This window comes from Chrysemys picta, unplaced genomic scaffold (genome assembly GCF_011386835.1).
Source record: "Chrysemys picta bellii isolate R12L10 unplaced genomic scaffold, ASM1138683v2 scaf783, whole genome shotgun sequence".
In the NCBI taxonomy this organism is placed as follows: Eukaryota; Metazoa; Chordata; order Testudines; family Emydidae; genus Chrysemys; species Chrysemys picta.
In genome coordinates, this window is record NW_027053490.1 from 5001 (window position 1) to 12500 (window position 7500).

Genomic DNA, 7500 nt, shown 5'->3' on the forward strand with positions numbered 1-7500 from the left:
CTTCCCGTCGCGAACGTCAGCGCCACATCGATCGGCGGGCGCGAGAGGAGCGGGCCCCCCCTCCCTCCGGGGGGCGCCGACACTCGGAGCTCGGCTCCCGGCCGCTGCGGGGCCCGTGAGCTAAGAGCCGGGCAAAGCGGGCCGTCTCGGCGGAGGGCCGGGTGCTGGCCTCCGCCCTCAAACGGGCCCGCTCCCCCCCTCCCACGCCGGGCAGGGTCGGGTACAATACTCGGATTGATCCCCTAGGCTGAGCTCCGGTTCTCACAGGCTCTGAAAAACCTGTCCTCAGAAATCTCCTCACACAATCCTCGAAAGGCAGGTCGAAAAAGCCAAAGCCCCGCCTTCGGCGGTACGAAACTGGAACTGGGCGCCACCTCGTGGTTCCCTCGGTCGGCCGAGACGGCGTGGGGCGACCCCTTCCGGACATCCGCGAGACGACCGGCCGTCAGGTCAACCCATTCGCTCCAAAGGGGTTGACCTGGTGGCCGAGAGGGGACTTTGAAAATTTTTCGGACTTGGAAAACTTTTTTTTTTTTTTTCTTCCCCCAGCCCGCTTCCTCCGGGTTGACCCGGTGGCCGAGCGTCTCGCCGTCCCCGGACGCGGCGAGGGACTGCCTCCCGGCCGTCAGGATCGGGCCCACGGAAGTCTGATTTTAAAAAAAATTGGCCGACGCCACCGCGGAGGGCTACCCGGGCACCCCGGGCCCCGGAGCCGGAAAAGGGAAAAAAAGGATCGGGCCCACTAGAGACATGGACCCGGCCGCCAAGCAGGCCGCCCTGGGCTGACCCTCCCCGGCCGCAGCGAGGGACTGCCTCCCGGCCGACAGGATCGGGCCCCTGGAAGTCTGGGGGTGGGGGGGGGGGAAATCGCCCCACGCCCCCGAGGAGGGCTGCCCGGGCGGGCCTGGCCCCGGAGCTCGGAAAAAAAAAAAGGATCGGGCCCACTAGAGACATGGACCAGGCCGCCCTGGGCTCACCTTCCCCGGCCGCAGCGAGGGACTGCCTCCCGGTCGACTGGATCGGGCCCCTGGAAGTCTGGAAAAAGAAGAATGGAACCTGACGCCTCCGAGGAGGGGGCGCCCAGGGAAGGAGGGAGATCCGGGTTGACCTGCTGACCGGACGGGAAAGAGGCCACCGGGCGTCCCCCCCCTTAAAACCTAGGGGTTGACCTGGTGGCCGGAAAGCGAACCGGCCAGCAGGTGAACCCTTTCGATTCCACGGGTTGACCTGGTGCCCGGGAAGCGAACCGGCCAGCAGGTGAACCCGTTCGATTCCACGGGTTGACCTGGTGCCCGGGAAGCGAACCGGCCAGCAGGTGAACCCGTTCGATTCCACGGGTTGACCTGGTGCCCGGGAAGCGAACCGGCCAGCAGGTGAACCCGTTCGATTCCACGGGTTGACCTGGTGCCCGGGAGGGGACTCTGAAAATTTTTCAGCCCTTTCGACTCGGGGTTGACCTGGTGGCCGAGAGGGGACTCGCACGGCAGGCAAGCCGCCCTGGGCTCACCCTCCCCGGCCGCAGCGAGGGACTGCCACCCGGCCGACTGGATCGGGCCCCTGGAAGTCTGGAAAAAAGAATGGAACCTGACGCCTCCGAGGAGGGGGCGCCCAGGGAAGGAGGGAGATCCGGGTTGACCTGCTGACCGGACGGGAAAGAGGCCACCGGGCGTCCCCCCCCTTAAAACCTAGGGGTTGACCTGGTGGCCGGAAAGCGAACCGGCCAGCAGGTGAACCCGTTCGATTCCACGGGTTGACCTGGTGCCCGGGAAGCGAACCGGCCAGCAGGTGAACCCGTTCGATTCCACGGGTTGACCTGGTGCCCGGGAAGCGAACCGGCCAGCAGGTGAACCCGTTCGATTCCACGGGTTGACCTGGTGCCCGGGAGGGGACTCTGAAAATTTTTCAGCCCTTTCGACTCGGGGTTGACCTGGTGGCCGAGAGGGGACTCGCACGGCAGGCAAGCCGCCCTGGGCTCACCCTCCCCGGCCGCAGCGAGGGACTGCCTCCCGGTCGACTGGATCGGGCCCCTGGAAGTCTGGAAAAAAGAATGGAACCTGACGCCTCCGAGGAGGGGGCGCCCAGGGAAGGAGGGAGATCCGGGTTGACCTGCTGACCGGACGGGAAAGAGGCCACCGGGCGTCCCCCCCCCCTTAAAACCTAGGGGTTGACCTGGTGGCCGGAAAGCGAACCGGCCAGCAGGTGAACCCGTTCGATTCCACGGGTTGACCTGGTGCCCGGGAAGCGAACCGGCCAGCAGGTGAACCCGTTCGATTCCACGGGTTGACCTGGTGCCCGGGAAGCGAACCGGCCAGCAGGTGAACCCGTTCGATTCCACGGGTTGACCTGGTGCCCGGGAAGCGAACCGGCCAGCAGGTGAACCCGTTCGATTCCACGGGTTGACCTGGTGCCCGGGAGGGGACTCTGAAAATTTTTCAGCCCTTTCGACTCGGGGTTGACCTGGTGGCCGAGAGGGGACTCGCACGGCAGGCAAGCCGCCCTGGGCTCACCCTCCCCGGCCGCAGCGAGGGACTGCCACCCGGCCGACTGGATCGGGCCCCTGGAAGTCTGGAAAAAAGAATGGAACCTGACGCCTCCGAGGAGGGGGCACCCAGGGAAGGAGGGAGATCCGGGTTGACCTGCTGACCGGACGGGAAAGAGGCCACCGGGCGTCCCCCCCCCCTTAAAACCTAGGGGTTGACCTGGTGGCCGGAAAGCGAACCGGCCAGCCGGTGAACCCGTCCGATTCCACGGGTTGACCTGGTGGCCGGGAAGCGAACCGGCCAGCAGGTGAACCCGTTCGATTCCACGGGTTGACCTGGTGCCCGGGAGGGGACTCTGAAAATTTTTCAGCCCTTTCGACTCGGGGTTGACCTGGTGGCCGAGAGGGGACTCGCACGGCAGGCAAGCCGCCCTGGGCTCACCCTCCCCGGCCGCAGCGAGGGACTGCCACCCGGCCGACTGGATCGGGCCCCTGGAAGTCTGGAAAAAAGAATGGAACCTGACGCCTCCGAGGAGGGGGCGCCCAGGGAAGGAGGGAGATCCGGGTTGACCTGGTGACCGGACGGGAAAGAGGCCACCGGGCGTCCCCCCCTTAAAACCTAGGGGTTGACCTGGTGGCCGGAAAGCGAACCGGCCAGCCGGTGAACCCGTCCGATTCCACGGGTTGACCTGGTGGCCGGGAAGCGAACCGGCCAGCAGGTGAACCCGTTCGATTCCACGGGTTGACCTGGTGCCCGGGAGGGGACTCTGAAAATTTTTCAGCCCTTTCGACTCGCGGTTGACCTGGTGGCCGAGAGGGGACTCGCACGGCAGGCAAGCCGCCCTGGGCTGACCCTCCCCGGCCGCAGCGAGGGACTGCCTCCCGGCCGACAGGATCGGGCCCCTGGAAGTCTGGGGGGGGGGGGGAATCGCCCCACGCCTCCGAGGAGGGCTGCCCGGGCGGGCCTGGCCCCGGAGCTCGAAAAAAAAAAAAAGGATCGGGCCCACTAGAGACATGGACCAGGCCGCCCTGGGCTCACCCTCCCCGGCCGCAGCGAGGGACTGCCTCCCGGCCGACTGGATCGGGCCCCTGGAAGTCTGGGGGGGGGGGGAAATGGAACCTGACGCCTCCGAGGAGGGGACGCCCAGGGAAGGAGGGAGATCCGGGTTGACCTGGTGACCGGACGGGAAAGAGGCCACCGGGCGTGCCCCCGTTAAAACCCCTAGGGGTTGACCTGGTGGCCGGAAAGCAAACCGGCCACTGGGTAGGCCGGTCGGCAACCTAGGGGTTGACCTGGTGGCCGGGAAGCGAACCGGCCAGCAGGTGAACCCGTCCGATTCCACGGGTTGACCTGGTGCCCGGGAGGGGACTCTGAAAATTTTTCAGCCCTTTCGACTCGGGGTTGACCTGGTGGCCGAGAGGGGCCTCGCACGGCAGGCAAGCCGCCCTGGGCTCACCCTCCCCGGCCGCAGCGAGGGACTGCCCCTCCCCACCCCCCGGCTGACAGGATCGGGCGCACTGGAAGTCCGGGACAGTATTTTCCCCGACGCCGGGGAGGGCGGGCGGAGGGGCTCTGGCGGCCAGCCCGGGCCCCGGAGCTCGAAAAGGAAAAAAGGACCGGGCCCGCGAGAGACGGGGGCCCTGCCGCAGGGGGGGGGGCAGTCCGACCGGGGCTCACCGTGCGGCAGGCCCGGGCGTCGGCAGGGGAAAGCGGGCGAGGAGGCGCGGGGCCGGGTGCCTACGGCCATACCGGACCGAACGCCCCCGATCCCGTCCGATCTCGGAAGGTAAACCGTCCCGGGCCTGGCTAGTACTTGGATGGGTGACCGCCTGGGAATCCCAGGTGCCGTAGGCAGCTTTTCCCGGTCCGAGTCAGCTCTCTCTCCTTTTCTGGGGGGGAAGGAGAGGGGGGGACGGGCCGGAAAGCCCCTCGTCGCTCCTGCCGAGTCGGAGGTCGCGGCCGCAGGTCACGGGTCTGGGCGCCTGGGGTCCGGCTCCCCACCCACCCGGCTTCCTCCGCGGAGGACCCCCCCCGGGGCCACCGAAGCCGCTGGGGGAGACGCCGGGCATGGGGCGGACTGGCCCGGACCCTCCCGGCCGCCGGCCCGCAGGTCCGCCCCGAATCCCCCCCCGCGGCCACCCAGGCCAGGCCTGGCCAGGCGGGACGGACGGCGGGTGTCCAGCGCCCAGCGGCTTCCTCCAGCGGGGACCCACGGACCCCAAAGCCGCAGGGGGAGGCCCCGGGCCTGGGACGGACTCGCTCGGACCCCCTGCGCCCGGCCGCCGGCCCGCGGGACCGCCCCGAATCCCCCCGCGGCCACCCAGGCCAGGCCTGGCCAGGCGGGACGGACGGCGGGTGTCCAGCGCCCAGCGGCTTCCTCCAGCGGGGACCCACGGACCCCAAAGCCGCAGGGGGAGACCCCAGGCCCGGGACCGACTCGCTCGGACCCCCCGCCTCCCCTGCGCCCGGCCGCCGGCCCGCGGGACCGCCCCGAATCCCCCCGCGGCCACCCAGGCCAGGCCTGGCCAGGCGGGACGGACGGCGGGTGTCCAGCTCCCAGTGGCTTCCGCCAGCGGGGACCCACGGACCCCAAAGCCGCAGGGGGAGGCCCCGGGCCCGGGACGGACTCGCTCGGACCCCCCGCCTCCCCTGCGCCCGGCCCCCGGCCCGCGGGACCGCCCCGAATCCCCCCGCGGCCATCCAGGCCAGGCCTGGCCTGGCGGGCCGGTGTGCAGCTCCCCCGGGCTTCCTCCCCCGACGACCCGCGCCCCCCTGAGCCGCAGGCGGAGACCCCGGCCCCGGGGCGGACCGGCCCGGGCTCGCCCGAGCCCCCTGCGCCCGGCCCGCAGGACCGCCCCCCCGAATCCCCCGGGAGAGGCCCGGCCTGCACGCCACTGACGACCCGCGGCCCCCAAAGTCGCAGGAGGCGCCCCCCCCCCCCGGTTAGCCCCGTCTCGCTCCGCGCCCCCCGCCCCTCGCTGCCGGGACCGGGCGCCGCCCCAGAGTCAGCCGCAGCCGGCCGGCCTGAGAGCTGCCCTCCTGTGGACGACGGTGAGTTTACCTTGATACTAACCGGCCGTCAGCCAGGTCAACCCCATTGCTAGACTGGGGTGGACCTGGTGGCCGAGTGGGGACTTGGAACATTTGACAGCTGCTTCCCGGGGCTTGACCGGTTGTCCTGAACGCCCCCCACCCCCACCCCCAGCCCCCGGCTCCTGCTCCCCTCTCCCCAGCCTCGGTGCTCCGCTCCCTGCCTCGGAGGCTGCCTCTCTGCGGCGCCTGCATCGCCTCCGAGGACGCGCACCCTCCGGAGGCTGGACGTAAACCCACCACTGCCGCCGACCCGGCTCTCCGAGGGACGACTGTGAGGCCCCCCACCCCACCCCACCCCCGGACCGCCCTGGGGACGACTGCTAAGCCTCCCCCACCGGACCGCCCGGGGGAAGACTGCGACGCCTCCCGCCAGGCCCCCACCCAGCCTGGGGGAAGACTGCTAAGCCTCCCCCCCACACACACACACACACACTGTCGGGGGATGACGATTAAGCCTCTCCCGGACTGCCCGGGGGAAGACTATTAAGCCTCCCCTGGAACCACTATTAAGCCTGCCCCCGGAGTCCTCGGGGGATGACTGCTAAGCCTCCCCCACCGGACCACCCGGGGCAAGACTGCTAAGCCTCCCTCCCACACACACACACACTGTCAGGGGAGGACTATTAAGCTTTCCCGCTGGAGCGCCCGGGGCGGACGACTGTTAAGCCTGCCCCCGGAGTCCTCGGGGGAGGACTATTAAGCTTTCCCCCCTGGAGCGCCCGGGGGGGGGGGGGGGGGGGACGACTATTAAGCCTGGCCCCCGGAGTCCTCGGGGGACGACTATTAAGCCTCCCCCGGACCTGCTCCCTCTCGACTATTAAGCCCCCCCTCTGCGGTCCTCAGCACCACTGCCGCGCTGCCCTGGGAGTGGGGTGACATCCGGTCCGGAAAGCAAACCGGCCACCAGGTCAACCCGTCGAATCCAATGGGTTGACCTGGTGGCCGGAAAGCAAACCGGTCGCCAGGTCAACCCGTCGAATCCAATGGGTTGACCTGGTGGCCGGAAAGCAAACCGGCCGCCAGGTCAACCCAGTAGATTCAGCGGGTTGACCTGGTGGCCGAACGGGGACTTTGAAAATTTGACAGCCGCTTCCCGGGGGTTGACCTGTTGTCCCGGTGGGGACTTTGAACATTTGACAGCCGCCTCCCAGGGCTTGACCTGTTGTCCCGGTGGGGACTTTGAACATTTGACAGCCGCCTCCCAGGGCTTGACCTGTTGTCCCGGGGGGGACTTTGAACATTTTACAGCCGCTTCCCGGGGCTTGACCTGGTGGCCGAGTGGGGACTTTGAACATTTGACAGCCGCTTCCCGGGGGTTGACCTGTTGTCCTGAACGCCCCCCACCTCCCCCCCCCCGGCTCCTGCTCCCCACTCCCCAGCCTCGGTGCTCCGCTCCCTGCCTCGGAGGCTGCCTCTCTGCGGCGGCTGCATCGCGTCCGAGGACGCTCACCCTCCGGAGGCTGGATGTAAAGCCTGACACCCGCCACCGCCGCCGACACGGCTCTCGGAGGGACGACTCTGAGGCCTCCCCCCACCCCCGGACCGCCCTGGGGACGACTGCTAAGCCTCCCCCCCGCCCACACCCACACCCACACTGTCGGGGGATGACTCTTAAGCCTCTCCCGGACTGCCTGGGGAACGACTATTAAGCCTGCCCCCCCCGGAGCACTCGGGGGACGACTATTAAGCCTCCCGCGGACTGCCCGGGGGATGACTATTAAGCCTCCCCTGGAAGGACTATTAAGCCTCCCCCGGACTGGCCGGGGGACGCCTATTAAGCCTATCCTCGGGGGAGGACTATTAAGCTTTTCCCCCTGGAGCGCCCGGGGGGACGACGATTAAGCCTGGCCCCCGGAGTACCCGGGGGACGACTATTAAGCCTCCCCCGGACTGGCCGGGGGACGACTATTAAGCCTCCCCCGGACCT

General features: G+C 69.1%; 1 non-coding gene across 1 annotated transcript; it reads left to right on the top strand.

Moving 5' to 3' along the window:
• The first annotated feature begins 4215 nt into the window (after positions 1-4215).
• LOC135979339 (5S ribosomal RNA) lies at positions 4216-4334 on the top strand. The gene has a single exon (XR_010596666.1). It is a non-coding gene; the product is annotated as a 5S ribosomal RNA (ribosomal RNA).
• The last annotated feature ends 3166 nt before the right edge of the window (positions 4335-7500 follow it).